The sequence below is a fragment of the Corapipo altera genome, unplaced genomic scaffold (assembly GCF_003945725.1).
Source record: "Corapipo altera isolate COAL_440 unplaced genomic scaffold, ASM394572v1 24, whole genome shotgun sequence".
Classification (NCBI taxonomy): Eukaryota; Metazoa; Chordata; class Aves; order Passeriformes; family Pipridae; genus Corapipo; species Corapipo altera.
Genome location: NW_020884903.1, coordinates 9,576,596 through 9,594,145, shown reverse-complemented (window position 1 = coordinate 9,594,145; position 17,550 = coordinate 9,576,596). Strand labels below are relative to the sequence as shown.

Below are 17,550 nucleotides of genomic sequence, written 5' to 3'. Positions count from 1 at the left end.
CTTCTTTATAAGATACTTTCCTCTAAGACCATAAGATTTATCAGAAAACTTGTCCAGCAGTGAACTAATACTGATATTGAACATTTCCACTATCAAAGCTTGTATCAGGATAATTAGATGTTTCTCCATCAACAAAAGTGTGGCCTTTTCTGCCACTCCCATGCAAATTCAGCTCACCTCCACCAGCCACTCACACATCTAAGAAACATGGTTGATTATCTGCATACAGTCTCTGCAGGTTTAGCCTGGTTTCTTGGCATTTTTTCACAAACTCTTCAATAAAAGTTCATCCTGCTCTGTGCTCAGATCACAATCACAGTTCTGGTGTCCAGTCTGTCTTCCACTCAACTGTATTGCATCAATTATGGATTTTTCAAGTGCTTAGGAAAAAAAAAAGTATTTCCTATATTTTATCTTTGTAAACCATTTGTAGTCAGAACTACAAACTAGTTGCTAGACAAGTGAAAAATGCAAACCATAAATCTCATAGGTGCTGCCAATAACTTCAGCATGAAAATAAAATAGTCACATATGTAATACAAATATGCTAAGGAGCTTTACACCCCAGACTTCTTGCCTAATTCTCCCAATTCTCCAAGTCAGCAGTAAATGTAGGCAATCATCTCTGCCTTCATTTCATGACAAACTCCTAGCAGGCAGACCATGGATGGACTCTGTTCCATTTATAGGCAGTATTCCTAATTAAGTCAACTCTCTCACATCTACCCCCACAACTAGTAGGCATTATCAAGGCTCCTCAGCTGCACAGCAGGCTAGGTGTGGCAACAATTAATGATACACTTTTACCAATTTCATTGCTACCTCACATCTGAGTTTCCGCACACGCTTCCCAGAGTTAGATTTGCCTCTGTCCCACCTCCATATAATGTGTGTCATAATATCACGGTGTGGGAGCCTGCATCTGCACCAAGCGCTGGTGAGGCCACACCTCGAGTACTGTGTCCAGTTCTGGGCCCCTCAGTTCAGGAAGGACATTGAGGTGCTGGAACAGGTCCAGAGAAGGGCAACATGGCTGGTGAAGGGACTCGAGCACAAGTCCTATGAGGAGAGGTTGAGGGAGCTGGGGTTGTTCAGCCTGGAGAAGAGGAGGCTCAGGGGAGACCTCATCACTCTCTACAACTACCTGAAAGGAGGTTGTAGCCAGGTGGGGGTTGGTCTCTTTTCTCAGGCAACTATCAGCAAGACAAGAGGGCATGGTCTCAAGTTGTGCCAGGGGAGGTTTAGGTTAGATATTAGAAAGAATTTCTTTACAGAGAGGGTGGTCAGACATTGGAATGGGCTGCCCAGGGAAGTGGTGGATTCTCCGTCCCTGGAGATTTTTAAAAAGAGACTGGATGTGGCACTTAGTGCCGTGGTCTAGTAACCACGGTGGTAGTGGATCAAGGGTTGGACTTGATGATCTCGAAGGTCCCTTCCAACCCAGCTGATTCTATGATTCTATTCTATGATTCTATGAAACCATAATCCAGAAAGAATTCTCTATGAAAGGAAACAACAGTGGTTGCTGCTGTTTCTCTAAAATTACTCCTATATTAATTAATTTACGGAATTAAATAGCCTTTAATTTCTATTAGCTCTCTCTTAAAGTTGCCTTTAGGACAAGAATACATCTGAGATAGACACTTAATGGCTACCGTCACTACTTTTGCTGTACCATAGTCAGCAATTTGCTGAGCTCTGGTCAGTTCTCCACATCTCACACAAGATCTAGACCACAGCACTGAACCATGTCTCCTGCTACAATCTTTGCTTAGTTAACACTGCTGTGCCTCTAACACAATTTCAGCAGCACATACTTCAGCTTCTTTGATGGCAGAGTTGTGCCTCACACCCAAAGGGAGCTGTGGGCTCCTTCCTGCATGGATTTATTGCATGAATGATTATCACTACTTGAAAAAGCATTCAACATACCATAAGCCTCCTGTAGGCAAAAGGAGCCTTCCTCTGCTGTAAGCTTCTCTCCGAAAAGCCTCTTCCCAGATTTGCCACAAGGTAGGAGGACAATGGCAAAGAATAAAGTGGTCATAAATCTGGGTGGTCCTAATCCTCTGCTTGCCTAAGCCAATTCACATCTGCTCTCATCAAAGCCACCACACTAACTAAGGGCTAGCCTGCAGTTGGTATTATATATATCTATATATATATATAATGGTATAATATAGAGGAACCAATGCAGTACAGAAGGCATCAACAGCACTCAAAGTCTGCAGTCACAGTGACCGATATATGGTTAAATGGGTTTCTTTTTACAAAATTAATGTTGGATCAAACCTGAGTCTGGCACAGGGATCATCATCACAAGCGAAGAATCAGCATCTGGAATTTCATTAAATTAATCTAAGAACATTAGAGATTTGTTATGCTAATCCCAAAGCATCTAGAGAACACTCTAGATGTAACAAGTAACCCCCTGCAGCCACAGCAGTTTAAGCACATGCTTAAGTCTAACTCCTACTTATTAGGATGACTGAGTAAGCCTTTTCATAGCAATGTAATGCTGGCAAACTTGCACAGCAGTAGGAGTAGGGAAGAATAGCTCTTGAACTGCCTTATTCATGGACCAACAAGACTAAAAACAACGCAAGATGCAAGCTCTCATCTTCTAAAGCATCATCTGGTTACATTTTTACAAGTAACAAGTACTTGTTGATGGTATTGCCAGGTACAAGACAGCAGAAGACCAGAGCACAGGATCAAACCCAAGCTAAGCAGACAGCAGCCAAATCTTCAGTATTTCCATAGTTTAAAAGCCAGTTCTGTCAAACAGCACTCTCTTTAACATGGTATTTGATGTTCAAAATGAAGCTGTTCTAGCTCAAAAGTGGGTTGACTTCTTGTAACATAAATCTTTTGTTAATGTTCATATAAATCAAGTATAGCTGAACAGATTCTTAAAAGATATGACCAAAAATTAATTTGCCACATTAGCTTCAGGTTAACAAATTCTTCTGCTTGGAGACAGTCATACATTACCTAATGCATTTTAAGGTTCTTTGCAGCACACTGCTGTTCCTGAGTTTTGGAAAGAAACCTGTTGTGACCTAAAAATTTTTGTGCAGAAAAAGCTGAGCTCAGTAATTCTACTGGAAACAGGCGCTATAACATAATGCTTTTCGTCAGTAAGATTCTAAATATCTGAAAGAAGTGAAACATGTTTTTAAGATCTTCAAAAGCAAAATGTTTATGTTACGTATATTACATTTCATAGTCCAAATATCCAAATCTTAACCGAATATATTAGGAGACACACATTCTTAAATTGCAAGTATATAATACATAGTAATTCGGCTATGTCACATAAACCAATACAGCTAAAGATCCTCCTCTTTCATCCCTTGGGATTTCCAAATCATCAGAATCATGGAGCTTTTGTTTCAATATTTAAACTAATTTAAAAGATACCCCACAGTCAAAATTCAGCACCATCTCACTACCTCTAAAGAAGAAAATACAAAAAAAAATCAAAAAATAGCACTTCTTGAGCTGCCACCACCATTTTTTACCTGATAACAATGCAGATTTTGTATTCTTTGTACAAAGCTTTTTTGTATATTGATATAGTGTCTGCTACAGTTCTATACACAAGCATCAGTCATTTGTGGACAGAAGCTCTTCTATGATGGAAGTAGAGAGCATTTTAGTTGAGTGTTCTAATTTTTTTCTGCTGGTCCAAAAGAACAATATATGATGTATCTATACCAAAAGGTAGAGACAGTGCAGTTCAGCTTTTCAATGTAAGACCTGCTTTGCCCTAATCCTCAAATAAAATTTCGAAATTAGTAATCTTAAATTAAGATCAAAAGGACAAGCAATTTAGTGATGATCCATAAACCTGTAATAAACTATAGCATTCCTTAACTTGATGCTCAATACAATTTTATTTACTTCTCTTTTTGGTCACATGCCAAGGGAAGGGGTAGGGATGTGTACAGAAGAACCCAAAGAGAGTACATTTACAAGTACTAAATTCTACTTCCTTTTTTAATTATTATTTGTTATGCTAATCCCAAAGCACTTCTCAGTCACAGTACTATTGTCTCCAAGTATTCAATGCCCAATCTGCAGTGTTTGTAAAGGATGTAACATATGGAAAACAGTTTCGTTTTTTTTCCAGTAAAAATTCTCCTTTTCAGACAATTAATTCTTTTAATGAAATCATAGATACAATGAAGTAAAATCATTTTAATAAGCTCCTTAAGTAGCCTGCACAAAACTGAATGTGAATTCATCTCAACATACAACCTCTGTGTCAAATAAGCATCTTCTCAGGGGCGTAACATCCTTCCTAAATCAAATCATACATCTGTCTCATGGCCTTACAAAGTTACCTCACTCCCTTCAGAGAGACTAATCCAAGCTAACAGTCTCCTTAATAATGGAATGCAGGAGACAATATGGTTGTTGGTTCAAATGGAACAAAATCACCATTTTCTGAGGAGTATTTGATACTATCCATTACGAATATTTGTTTTCCCTTGAAGCTCAAAAATGCTGGAACTTTGAGCTTTGCATCATAAGCCTGCTTTCCATGTAAAGCCACTCCTTTTCCTAGGATAGCAAAATCACCACAGGAGACTTCCAAACAAGCTGCAGACTCCCAAGACTAAAGAATTCGAAATTTCCACATAGATCTATCCACAACAGTTTAAGTAACAAAATAAAAAGCCCCCTGATAGTCATCACCTGTGTATCACCAAAAATGGTGAGTTATCTGCACCCATTAACTTCATTTCCTCAGAGCCACTAGAAAGAACTCTAACGGCATCATGGGGAAACACACCCTGCAATACTACTCACATGCTGCTTGCTTCTGCTTCCAAACCACTCAAAGTCCTTCCTGGCGGGCAGAAATTGGCAACATAAAGGAAGTTCTTGTGAATTCCTGGCATAAGGAACATATTCTTTAATTCATATCAAAAACCAAAAAAGCAAAAATATTAAAAGGGAAGGCTCCCTAGTTTGTCATCCACTCATTTCAGAAAGAGCCAAATGCTGCTAAATGCAGCAGTAACCACTGACTAGATCAGCTTTGAAGAGGAAGTCAAAAAAGACAGACATGGATATACATTCATTTCAAGTGCTGTCAGAATCAATAGGTATGTATATCCAAGACAGAGAATGAGAGGATATGCACTAGTATCTCCTAAAAATTGTTAAGTAACCTCCAGATTTTCAGTTTTTGAAAATTTAAAAAGGTCCATTTATTTTGAATTTTAAATTCAAAGAATTCTGCCTGTTTCCACGGCAAGCTATACATATAACAATAGCAATAAAAATATTCAATACAAACTTCTGAGGATCCAAGAAAGACTGCATTCATATAGCACTGTGACATTTATTTATGAAAAGGACTTTATAAGTATTCTCAAAACACTTTACTTTAGAGAGTTCATCAGGTCCAGGAAAGAAACTCCCAGGAAAGAAATATTCATTTTTCACATACAGTAATAAGTCCTGCAGTTTGTGGGAATTTTCCAAATGACATGGTTTCAGGCAAGATGCAATTCTCACCAACTACACCAATTAAAACTAGAGAGAAGCAAAAAGTAAAATGCAAATTGAATCCATTTCTACTGCTGGCTGTAGTACCTTCCCACATGCAGCGGACCACACCAGAATTATCAGAGAAAATACGTAGGCACTATCACTGCCACCTGAAAAAGAAATGTTGGAAGTCTTAACTTCTTCCTGCACTTTGGAAGTAAAAGATAAAAGTAAGTTGAAATTGCTGCTACTTGCTAACTTTTACTCCAGAAAATTTTACCCTAGAAACCTGCTCCTAGACGCCCAGACTCTTTTTTCCTTTAAGACATAAGGTGTATGAATTTCCTTGGAGGCTATTCTGGTGTTTAACATTTGTGAAGACTTACCAAATTTCCATCAAACTTTGCTCAAAATTAAAACCAAAAGAGAAAAAAGGATAGTTTTGTTGGCCCCTTCTTTAATACTATCATATCACCCAGAAAGCAACAAGAGGCCTCCATCATCACAGCCTGGAATACATTTGTCTACTAACTCAGCTTGAGCAGGTTGAAAAGGGTGAACAGGCCAACACAGATGGCCAGCTCTCTGCTCACTGAGAACCAAGAACCCTTGTTTTGAGCTGAAGAAATAAAAACTGGAAGAAACTGCAAGTTTTTTCTTCCAGGGAAGAAGGAAAAAAAAAAAATTAAGGTAGGCTGTATTAATTAAGGTATTAGTAAAGCAAGGATTAAATTAATTAATGTAAGTACGCCAAAAATTCGTAGATAAATAAAATAAGTATTAAATTTTTAAAAATTTTAATAAATAGCAAAATCAAATACATTCAGTGTGAAGTCAGGACACAAAAACTGTAGAAAAAGACATCAAGGGAAGAAGATGGCAGAAAGTAGAAAGGGAAATTTAAAATGTTTTAAATACTTGTATTTTCTGTCTAATCATGTTAATTGCCTTGCCTGTAGCTCTTTAATAACATTCTACTAAGGCAAGTCTGGCCCACATGGTTTAGCTTACTGTATTTATCACCATTTAAATTACTGGGGAAGGAATGTGTGTAGTAATCTGTGTATATAGGCACATGCTTCTCAGTGTTGTGCATCCTGTTTTCCTCATCTGCTGCCTATTTAAGAAGTTTGGTTGAAAGCTGTGTGCCTTTTTCCATGAATAGGTAACATAAAGACCTTGGATTTTTTGTGTGATAGGTTAACAAAGTTTCCAGAAAAGAATACATAGTGTACATATGCTTCTAAAGAAAAGAAGTTAATAAAAATAAAAGCATTCTGATGACACCTGGTGGCCACTTCAAACAAGGAATTAATTGCATTTCATTTGAGAAAAGCAGACCAACAGAAACGTGTCACATGTTCTATTGGTAAGCATATCTACAGAAATGACAGCTGACATTATCAATTAGAAGAGATGTTCATGAGAATATACACACTTATATGTCTGTCTATATCAGATTACTGTATTACTGGTAGACACATAAACATATTAAAAAATAGAAACAAACCCTGTTTTTCTTTTCAGTGAAACAGAAGTGATCACACTGGAAGTGTTTCAGCTCAACTCTGTAAGACATAAAAAACAGACTTTTTTTCTGTTTTGATCTTCCAGCTCGGTTGCTTACGTAAAGCAGAGGGTGATGGGGGAGAATAATGGTGGCAGCCCCCTGCCTCACACCAGGGTGCACTCAGCAGTCTGTCTCAAATCCCTCCAGCACAGCCAGTCCTCCAGCACACTTCAGCAAAGCCAACAAACCAGCCTTCCCTCCGTTGTGTTACTGGATCTCTTAACAAAAATAAATTAATATCCATCATTAGAAATCAGTATAAAAAGGTGACACCTATACACAGACCTCAGCTATGGAGAGGGTAAACCCTTAACATGCAGAGGAAAATCTGCACGTCAAATCACACATTTTTTCCTTTGTAATACATGCAAGCAATCACTACAGTGCTGCCATTGGGGAACTTTTTTCCCCCAGAAACCTTAGATGATCGCCACTAAGACTTAAGCCATGCACAACTGTGCAAAGCCTGGCTTCCTTCATAAATAACTGTTATTTGCTTTCAGGTGAACAAACCCATGCTTCACCTGTAGTCACTGCAGGCCTTTTAAATACTTCTGTACTCTGCACAGTTCAGAGGGTTAAAGTTGAATTTTATTCTAATTTCCATTACTGTCTGTGATGAATAGATAGATACAGCAGATAGAGACCAATATAAGACAGCACTGGGAGGCGCACCAGCGTGACAGTGGCATTGTGAGTTCAAGCACTGGCAATATGACACAATACAAAAATTATTAATGACTTTTGTGGTGTCTGTGATACCAGTCAAGAGATACTATTACAGTATATTGTGGAGCCTCTTCTTTTCCCTATCCTCAAGCCCTTCACTAGAGCTATGCCATGGAGCTACGAAACCCTCCTCCTCCAGCAGAGGATCAAAAAGAGGCTGAAAGGCCAAACAAGCTCCCACTTCTCTCCAACAAAACACACTCTTGGTCAGCAGGTGGAGAGTGGAGGTGAATGAGGGAGGAGGCAGTGCTACCCAGGAGAGAGAGACCCATCTTGTACTGCAACCCACATAATGAAACCATATCTTCCCAGAATGGGTCCCAGGCAGCTAGAACTTAAGGAGAGAAGGAATTGAAGAGAAAGAACAGCCCCTTGCTGACACCACCATCACCATTTACTAGTCCAAAGCATTCACAGTACTGATATTTTGGGAACAAATACCATGAAGGTTTCAAATGCCACTGTTTGTCAACAGTATCCATTTTCCTTCATGTCTATTTGTTTCAATGCAAAAAATTTGGTGCTTACCTGAACCAGTCCCTAAAATTCAGCAGCCTTCCAGAACAGCGATATGCCTTAACATGTGCACAGTGGCAGCAGGATTCATGTGAGGAACATGTGTTCAAGTGCATTTCCATGAATGGGGCGTAAGAATAGGAACATTTGCGCTGGGGACTACCTCCCTAATTTCTACAAAAATTGTGAAGCTTCACTCTATTCTAAGAGCTGCACCTGTAACAGATTTCTGTTACTTCAGTATCCAGTCCGCGAAAACCCTCTCCCTATTTTGAAGCACACTGTTTAACAGCTACACAAGACTACTGTTTCCTTCAGTTGCTGGTTTATCATAAACTCAAATCTCCTGTCAGCACCCACAATATCAACAGCTCCCACCAGGGCCCAGCAGTCACACAGAGCCACTGCTAACCTGGCCATTGGCTGGCATGTTGAGGGTGACGCCACAGCCCTCCTCATCCGCAGATTGGGAAGACAAGTGCTAGGTCAACTTGGCGGCCCCAGGTGTGGCCTTCTGCTCCCCAAAGCCCTCCTGAGCAGGAAGTACAGCATGTTACTGGACCCTTCCCAGACAGTTCTGGCATCACGGGAGGTCACGGCAGGACCGTGCAGTGCTTCCCTGGGCAAGGGGACTTCAGGAGTTGGGTCAGAGCTGCAACTTGATTGTGTGGGCTCTGTACTTCCTCAGTACATCATCACTCTCTCTTAGGAACACATTAGGAGAGTGTTATTACTAAAAATACTACTAATTCCCTGAAAAGCACCAAGTTGAAATCAATCCCATGAACTTTCCTAAGATCAATAGGTTTTAATGAACACAGAAAACATACTCTTTAGCAACCACAGGCAAGTACCTGGAGACCAAGCTAGAGTAAGAAACTGCACCTGCTCCAACACTTTCTTGGCAGGAAAAAATTGACATATCACTAAGCAAGCTGTTGCCCAGCTCAAACACCTTCAGGATCTGAGGGACCACAAGCTCACCCCTATGGGTGACCCGCATAGTGACTTATCACAGCAAAGCGCAGCCAGGACAAAAAGTCAGATCTCCCCATCACAGAAAGGGCAGGGTTTCAGCACTGCACTCCCAGTCAACTGAGCAGGCCACATCAGAGAGCCAGCCTGCTACTCTCATGGAGCAATGTGGGCATAGAAAGCGGACTGCAAGTCATTTGGGCTGCTGCCTTTAGCAAAGGGTCCTGGCATAGCCTGTTTCTTTCTCAGGGGGTAAAAAGAATATTTAGTCCTGTGTTTCAGTCATCAACAGTCATTTTCCCAGTGTTCACCCTGGGAGAAATTTTAACAAATGCTATAGCACTTCTTTTCCTAGCTGTTATCATCAATGGAAAAGAAACAATAGTGTAAAATTAAAGCTTACAGATAATGGGAGAAAAAATGTCCATTTATGTCTTATACAGTGAAACCTAATATTAAGTGTGCTGTTCCATCATGTATTTTCCAGCAGACTTGAGTATTACATCTTATTTTTCCCCAAGAACTATGATTCAGATTTTCACTTTCTGGTAAATTCCATAAATATTTGATAATCAAATGCAACTTCTGTTTTGTCAGCTATGAAGCCTTCCTCATTCTAAAGCACCAAATTATTTAGCTTTTTACATGAAGCAGGAAAGGAATTCACTTCCAACAGTGACCCTTGAAATTCCATTTTACAATTTAAAATACAATTACTTTTTTTTTTTTTAACAATTTAAAATTTTGCAGCAAGTGCACCATTTTTACAGGACTTAATATCTGGTATTATTTCTATATACTAAACAATACAGAAGATTTTACTGCTTAAACCCCTGTAACAGCACAAATCACGGCAATATAAATATGCAAAGGATCTTATTACAACCATTACACTTTTCTCATCAATCTCATTCTGTGCTACTGTGCTAAGGAGATGTAAGTATTCTTAGATGCATGTACAATGGAAAAAAAAAATAAATACCTCTTTAATGAATCCACTCAAAATTATCCCTCTTCCCAAATCACAAAATCATAGAATTGTTTACATTGGAAAGGACCATTAAGATCACCGAGTCCAATCATTAACCCAGTACTGCCAAGTTCATCACTAAACCATGTCCTCCAGTGCCACATCCACACATTTTTTAAATACCTTCAGGGATGGTGACTCCACCACTTTCCTCGGCAGCCTATTTCAGGGCTCAATAACCCTTTCAGTAGAGGAATTTTTCCCAATATCCAACCTAAACCTCCCTTGTCATAACTTGAGGCCATTTCCTGTTGTCCTATCATTTGTTACCTGGAAGAAGAGACTGACTCCCACCTGGCCAGAACTTCCTTTCAAGTAGTTGCAGAGAGCAATAAGGTCTCCTCTGAGCCTCCTTTTCTCCAGGCTAAACAACCCCAGCTCCCTCAACCACTCCCTGAACAACTTGTGCTCCAGATCCTTCACCAGCTTCGTTGCCCTTCTCTGAACACACTCCAGCACTTCAACGTCTTTCTGTTGTGAGTGGACCAAAACTAAACACAGGATTCAAGGTGTGGCCTCACCAGTGCCAAGTACATGAGGACAATCACTGCCCTGCTCCTGCTGGCCACACTATTTCTGAAACAAGCCAGGATGCCATTGGCCTTCTTGGCCACTTGGACACACTGCTGGATCATGTTCAGCCACTGTCAAACAGCCCCCCCAGGTTCTTTTTCAATGAGCAACTTTCCAGCCACTCTGCCTCCAGCCCATAGTCCTGCACAGGATTCTTGTGACAAACTGCAGGACCTGGCACTCCACACTGTTCAACCTCATACAAGTGTCCTCAGCTCATCGATCCAGTCTGTCAGGATCCTTCTATAGAGCCTTCCTGCTCTCCAGCAGATCAACATGGTCTCCTCTGCAAACTGACTGAGGGTGTACTTGATCCTCTTGACCAGATCATTGATAAAGATATTTAACAGGACTGGCCCCAATAGCGAGCCCTGGGGAACACCCCCTGTGACAGGCTGCCAGCTGGACATAACTCCATTCACCACCACTCTCTGGGTCTTTTTTACCAGCCAGCTTTTTACCCAGGCATCCCAATTCCACTATCTATGTTTTAAATTACTCACATACTAACATCTAAATCCAACTGAATTCAGTGGGAATAGGGCATTTGAAAATCAAGATATTTCTTTAGGTGCTTTAAACGGATTTGAAAAGTAATGCCATATATCCAGATTTCACTATTTTATCTACAAAACTTGTTATTCAGAATTGAATAAAAGTACATAAACCTGTATTTTTTTAATAAAATTAGTTTATATTTTGAAAACTCAACAATTAAGAATGCTTAGCTGCATTAATAACTCCTTCTCCAAAATGTTTCAAAAGAAAAATTAAGTTATACTAGACTATTTCTAATAACTTCTAGATTTTCAAAGTGCCCAGTTAAAAATGAAAGGACTACAGAATAAAAGTAGCAAATGCACAAAATCAGTGCTATTAAAAGGCAGACACATGAGACCTCGTATCTTGTGCCATTTGTAAAAAGGTTGTTTTATTATCAGCGTAACTAATCACAATGAAGCCATCTCTTACAATCAAAGTCATTATAATGAATTTTCTTTACAGCTACAGAGAAATGGGATTTGCTGTTCCATATCAAACTAGAACAGGCTGTATAAATTCTTCTTCATATTTATTGTTAAATGTAACTTTTATCTATAAAATCAGCCATGAAATATTAAAAACTGAAACAACACAATTTATATCCTTTACTTAATTTAGTTTAAACGGTCTATTCCCTAAAGAGAGGGAAGAAAGGTTACATATGCATTATAGCGTGCCCTCCTCTCTCCCCCCTAAGCATTTCCATTATAAACCACCTAGTTTTGGAATTTATAACGTGGCTGTAAAAATCCACTTCATACTTAAAGTTGGTATACTTTTCCTTTTACAAATTTAAAAAAAAAAAATAAATCTGCTCCAGAAGGAAGGCAAGGAAGGATGTGAGAGAAGGCAAAAAGCAACCAGACTAAAAATTTTAATGCTTGGGCACTTAAAGCAGTCAATAAGAGCCATCTACTGTAATTCAGACCCATCTTCCCCTCTGCCTGAGGAACCATTGGGAGATGGTCAGCTGGCTGCAGCAGAGCCCCTGAGTGGATGGATGCCAGGTACTGACGTCCAGCTGCTGCTGACCTGCCAGGTTCAGGCTGGCAGACTGGGGAGGAAAACCTCCCTATGCTACTGCTATCTCCTAAAGTAATCTGTACAACTGGGAGCTGGACAAATGAAAAATTAGTGAGATCCGCAAAAAGCATTAAAATCAGCTGTGTCAGAGAAGAGACAAGACAAAACACATCAGCACATCTTAAAAATTAAAGACAGACAGAGCAGCATGTAAAAAATAAGCTTCTTTTTATATCTATAAAGATATAAGACTTAAGAAATTCAGGAACTGGAGATTGGACAACATATAGTGCAATGAAAACTGCAACAGAAAGATAAAGACAGACAAAAACCATCAGAAGTTCATGGAAGCCAAAGGATTAAAGGGTATAAAAGACAGCATGGAACACGATTCATACATAAGAAGGTAGATTCCAAAATGAAGCACAAAATAAAGCAAGAAGAGACAAGTAACCCATGACCTTAATGTGCAGGCTACAACCTAGGCTATTTCCTACCAGCAATATCTTGTTTTCAGCTTTTTCCTAAAGCACAACAAAAGCGACAAAAGTGACAGTGTCCCCATTTTACAGTCTGAAAGGAATAGAAAGAAGTAACAAAGGAACAAAATCCTGCTTTAGTTCTGACAGTGCAGCTGATGATCTGAACAAGCTGGTGGGAGCAATGACCAAGCTCTGCCAGGCGGCCGCCTGCAGACACTCAGGGGCACCAGGGAAGCTGGCAAAGACCTGAAGTCCAGAGAGGTTCCCATATGCCCCAGGTGATGCTGCACTCTTTTGTTTAGAGGAAACCACTAAGGCCATGGGTTCAACTAAGTCTATTCATCAGAAAAGCCTCTGTCTTAGCACTTCCCTAACTACAGCCCATGAGGCCTATGTACATATATTGCAACCTATTCCCAGAACAATACAAATAAGTAAGGTTTATAAATTCATTGGTTCTCTACAGTGATTCAGGCTCTGAGGTAGTCACAATTTAAAAAAAAGAACCCTCACGTGAAGATCTTGTGGTAGACTGTATTTATCTGGCATACGCAGACAAGAGAGGATATTTCCAAAATATGTGTAAAAAAACAAACACAGTAGAAAGATATTACCTACACACCCTCCTGCCACACACTCAAAAAAGGTACATGAGCAAAAAGAACTACAAAGTATTAATTTTAAGGATCTATTAGACCAGGTGCCAAGGATCCTCTAAGGGATCAGGTGGTCCTATGGCACAAAAATCTGCACTCGATTCCCAAAATTAGAGTCCAAAATCACTCAAGTCGTTATCTACCTGGTATGCTGGCCACTACTGTACTGGTCAATGTCAAGATTTAAAGTGTCTGGATCAGAAAGTGAGACGTGGAGTCCCCATTTAGGTACCGGTATCTCACATACAATACAAGGAGAGAAGAAAAAAAATCCAGCTCCTTCTCTACCAGCATGAGGGCAGCCTGCTCAGCTAGAGAAAGGCAGCAAGCACAAGTCCTAAGTCCAGAAAAGGAGAGCTGCTACATCTAGCAACCTGGACAAAAGAAATAAGATACTAACTCTGCAGAGCTACTACCACATTATTTACCTCTCACGAATCCGAGAAGTCTTGTTCTTGTACCTACAGCATGCCTGCTGTACGAGCACCCTGAAGCAAGCACCTAAGCAAAGCCTCCTCCAATCTACTGAAGTTGCTCAATAACTTGGCATCCTCTACTTCTGGAAACAGCCTGCACATCTCATGCAGGATTTGTAAGCTTTCGTGATGAATCAGTAAAATCCACATCCACTCCAGGAGTACTTTTACATTTTATGCTAAAAAATGCATAGCAATGAGACTATTTCATTTGAATTCACTGTATTTATTAGCATTTATGGTCAAAATATATTCATTACAGCAACATGTATTGAACAAACATGAGCAAACATTTATTAATTGTTCTACCTGGATGCTCTTCTTTACTGGAAAGACACTGAAAGAGCATTAGGACCACTTTGCAGAACTATTCAGACAAACATTTTTAAAAGCAAAATCTCAACAATATAGCATTTAATAATAAAGCATATATTACAAAGTACTGGAATTTTAGGGAGCATTAGTATTTAAAATGTGCCTTTAAATTACCCCTATTTGGAATGACTGGCGTGACTGTATTAGCTATACATTTTTACATTGCTTTATCCAGTCAGCTCACTAAATCATTAAAAATATACACATCTGAGCTTCAATTTGACCTGCAGTGACTCCTATATGTACTCTCAAAATTAACACAAGCAGTGAATGCTACTAATCTTTGACTTGTAATAACTGATCAAAGAATACTGCCCTGTAATTCACTACAAGCTAAAATCATAGTGCTGAACTGTGCATTTTCAAACAAGTGGTTTATAGCTTCAGATTTAAAATGCAAAGTTTCCATTATATTTAATAATTAAAATGCATGCTGCGTTATGGTTACATTTGGTGACTGGATTAGTAGTACCCCAACTGAGTTAAACAATGCCTTTTTCCTATTAGAGTTCGTATTACCATATTGTCTATTTGTTTAAGAAAAGGAAGAAAAAAAGCACAGCAAGGAAGAAGGAATAAAAAAGAAATATGAATATCAAACGTACTGAAAGACAGTGAGCACCAAGACAGCGAGAAGACCTGGTATCAGCAAAATCTACACTAGCTGAAAGCAGAAAAGCTGAAATATCTGTGCATTTAAAGTATGAAAACTTTTTTAATAAAAGGAATATTCTCCCTCTGTCAATAAGTGTTCTCATCCAAAGTAAAGGGTTTAAAGCTCAGTTTGTTTTCCTAGATACAGTCTCTACAAATTGAGGGAATACACACATCACTGTCAAAGAGCGGACTCTTTCAGGCTGTCAACTTCTTCATCAGGGTCTGACTTCACTGGAAGGTGTGAAATTATGTAATTACTTATGCTTGGCAATTCTGATGGTTTAGACAAATCCAGTACTATGAACATCATCTTTTATAATGCAAAATTCCTACTGCGATTTTATTTTAAGGACTATACCCTTTCTTTCTGTGCTTTCTAGGTGGCTTATTCAAACAAAATTTAAATATTATGTGAAGCATTTTTCCTCTCCCTAAACAGGTCATATTGAGCTCAGAAACATAACTTACAAGGATGAAAAATACTTGAAAAGTAAAATAAAAATGAAACTATGGCCACAGTGACATCAACCGAAGTCTTCTCAGCACTGTCAGCCTAAAACTCTGTAATTGCAAGTCTAAAGACCTTTGAGTACTTACAGCAAACGTATAAATAAAATATTATTTGACAATTATTTTGACAAAAAAGACATACTCTTTACATACCTGCACTTCCATGCAACATTTAACTTCAGAGATTAAATCTGTTTTCATTTCAAGTATATTTTAATTACCCTGGTACCAGTAGCAGATACGAAGACAAGCTCATGTGCCTGAAAGCTTGCCTACTTCTCCATCTACAGTAGCTCACGTAATATATTACCTCTGCCTGTATGCTGCCTCCTCAGAAATCTATCCCATTATGGGGATAGATTTTTATAAAAAAATACAAAGGTATATATTCTCTGAGGAAAAAAGGTTTATTCAACACTCTCCTTCAAAACACACTTTATTGATACAAGGAACATCTAAAATCATGATGATGTGAATGAAGTAAAAGAGAAAAGCATTCCTGCAAGTCAACCTCCACTAGCAAAGTTCAGCATGTTTTTTCCTGGAAACAGAACCTAAGCAGCCTGAACAGAGCTAGCAAACTGCACAATCAGGTTCTCCCTTGGCCTCTCTAAATAACTACCTACTGTACCTAATAACCTTATGCCCAAAAAGGAGTCTTGGGTTTTGAGAGAAGGAGCTCCTTATGTCTGCTCCGGAGAAGCAGGAGACACCTCCAGTGTCAGACCTACATCAGCTTTGTCTTCAGTCACTTCCTCCCCTTCCCTCCTCAGGTTGCCATCCCTGTTGGAAACTCCTTGGGTGACACAAAGAAAATCAGACAGGGAACAAAGCCTACATACAAACGTCTGCAGGTATGAGAGGCACACAAAAAGAAGTCAAAGAAATACTTGTCAAGAATTTTCAAGCTACCTAGATTTAGAAAGGCACTCAAACCCACAAGTCTGTAGCTTTGACACTTTAATCAGAAAAAAACTAAAGAAAAAAAAAGTGAGGGTTTTTTTTTCATACAACATATCTGCCAAGTTCCTGGTACCAACAAGTAACAACACTGTTATAAAAGGTCTGCTCAAGAACAACCTGTTTTTTGGGGTAAAATATGGACAAAAAAATAAAATCCAATTTTATTTCTTTGGTTTTGTGTGCGCAAATTATGAAATGGAAAGCGTGTGTCAGGTTCTGATTTTGGTCATTTTGACACAAATTCAAAAAATTCTGTTAAACTAAATGAAAATACTCTCATTTATAGTCAGGTAAATGACATCAAATTCTAGTCCCAGGTTTCCTTTCCTTCCTGATTAAATTACATTCATCTACACTCAAAAACAAAACAACTAGTGTTATTCCTGCTATTTTTTTCAGGAGAATAACTTAACTGTTAACAAAATACTACATGGAATATTCATGAAGTCATAAGGGTTCTTCCAAATGTCTGCCATCTATCTGAAGCCTCCCAACAATGAGGCTTATCGAAATATCAATACTGTGTGGGTACAAACATATCGACCTAAATGCAGGACAGAAGTGAACCTGCTTCTGTGAGGACCTAAACACCTAGAATACTTTTTATTAACCTGATATGTATATGAGAGAGCAAAACCCACAACACTCAGTATGCTTATACGGAATGCACCAAAAAAAAGGCTCAAAAACTAAATATCACACCTTCATGTTATTAAAAGGTTTGACATAGTATTTATTGCCATATTACTCCTAATTAGCAGTTTACACTTGTTAAAAAGAACAGTTCATTTAAGGTAAACAGGAATTATCTTTCCATTGTATAGATAAAACTTGTAAATAGGACAGCTCATAAATTCTAAGATGAGAATAACAAGGAAACTATTCATTAAGGCCTGGGTTATAAATTCAAAACATGAAGGATAACATGCTTAAAGAAGAAGGTTTTATTTTTTAAAGCATTCATTAG

At 38.8% G+C, this 17,550-nt stretch overlaps 1 protein-coding gene across 5 annotated transcripts in view; it reads right to left on the bottom strand.

The window, feature by feature from the left end:
- The window catches only part of ZNF407 (zinc finger protein 407), a 334,117-nt gene that overhangs the window by 310,104 nt on the left and 6,463 nt on the right, over positions 1-17,550 (bottom strand). The window contains exon 1 of one of the 5 annotated variants that reach the window (XM_027650923.1): positions 1,933-2,000. The exons of the other annotated variants lie outside the window; for them this stretch is intronic. The gene's annotated coding sequence lies outside the window, so the exon portion shown is untranslated. Of the gene's footprint in view, positions 1-1,932; positions 2,001-17,550 lie in introns of those variants that run through there. 5 annotated transcript variants of the gene reach the window in all.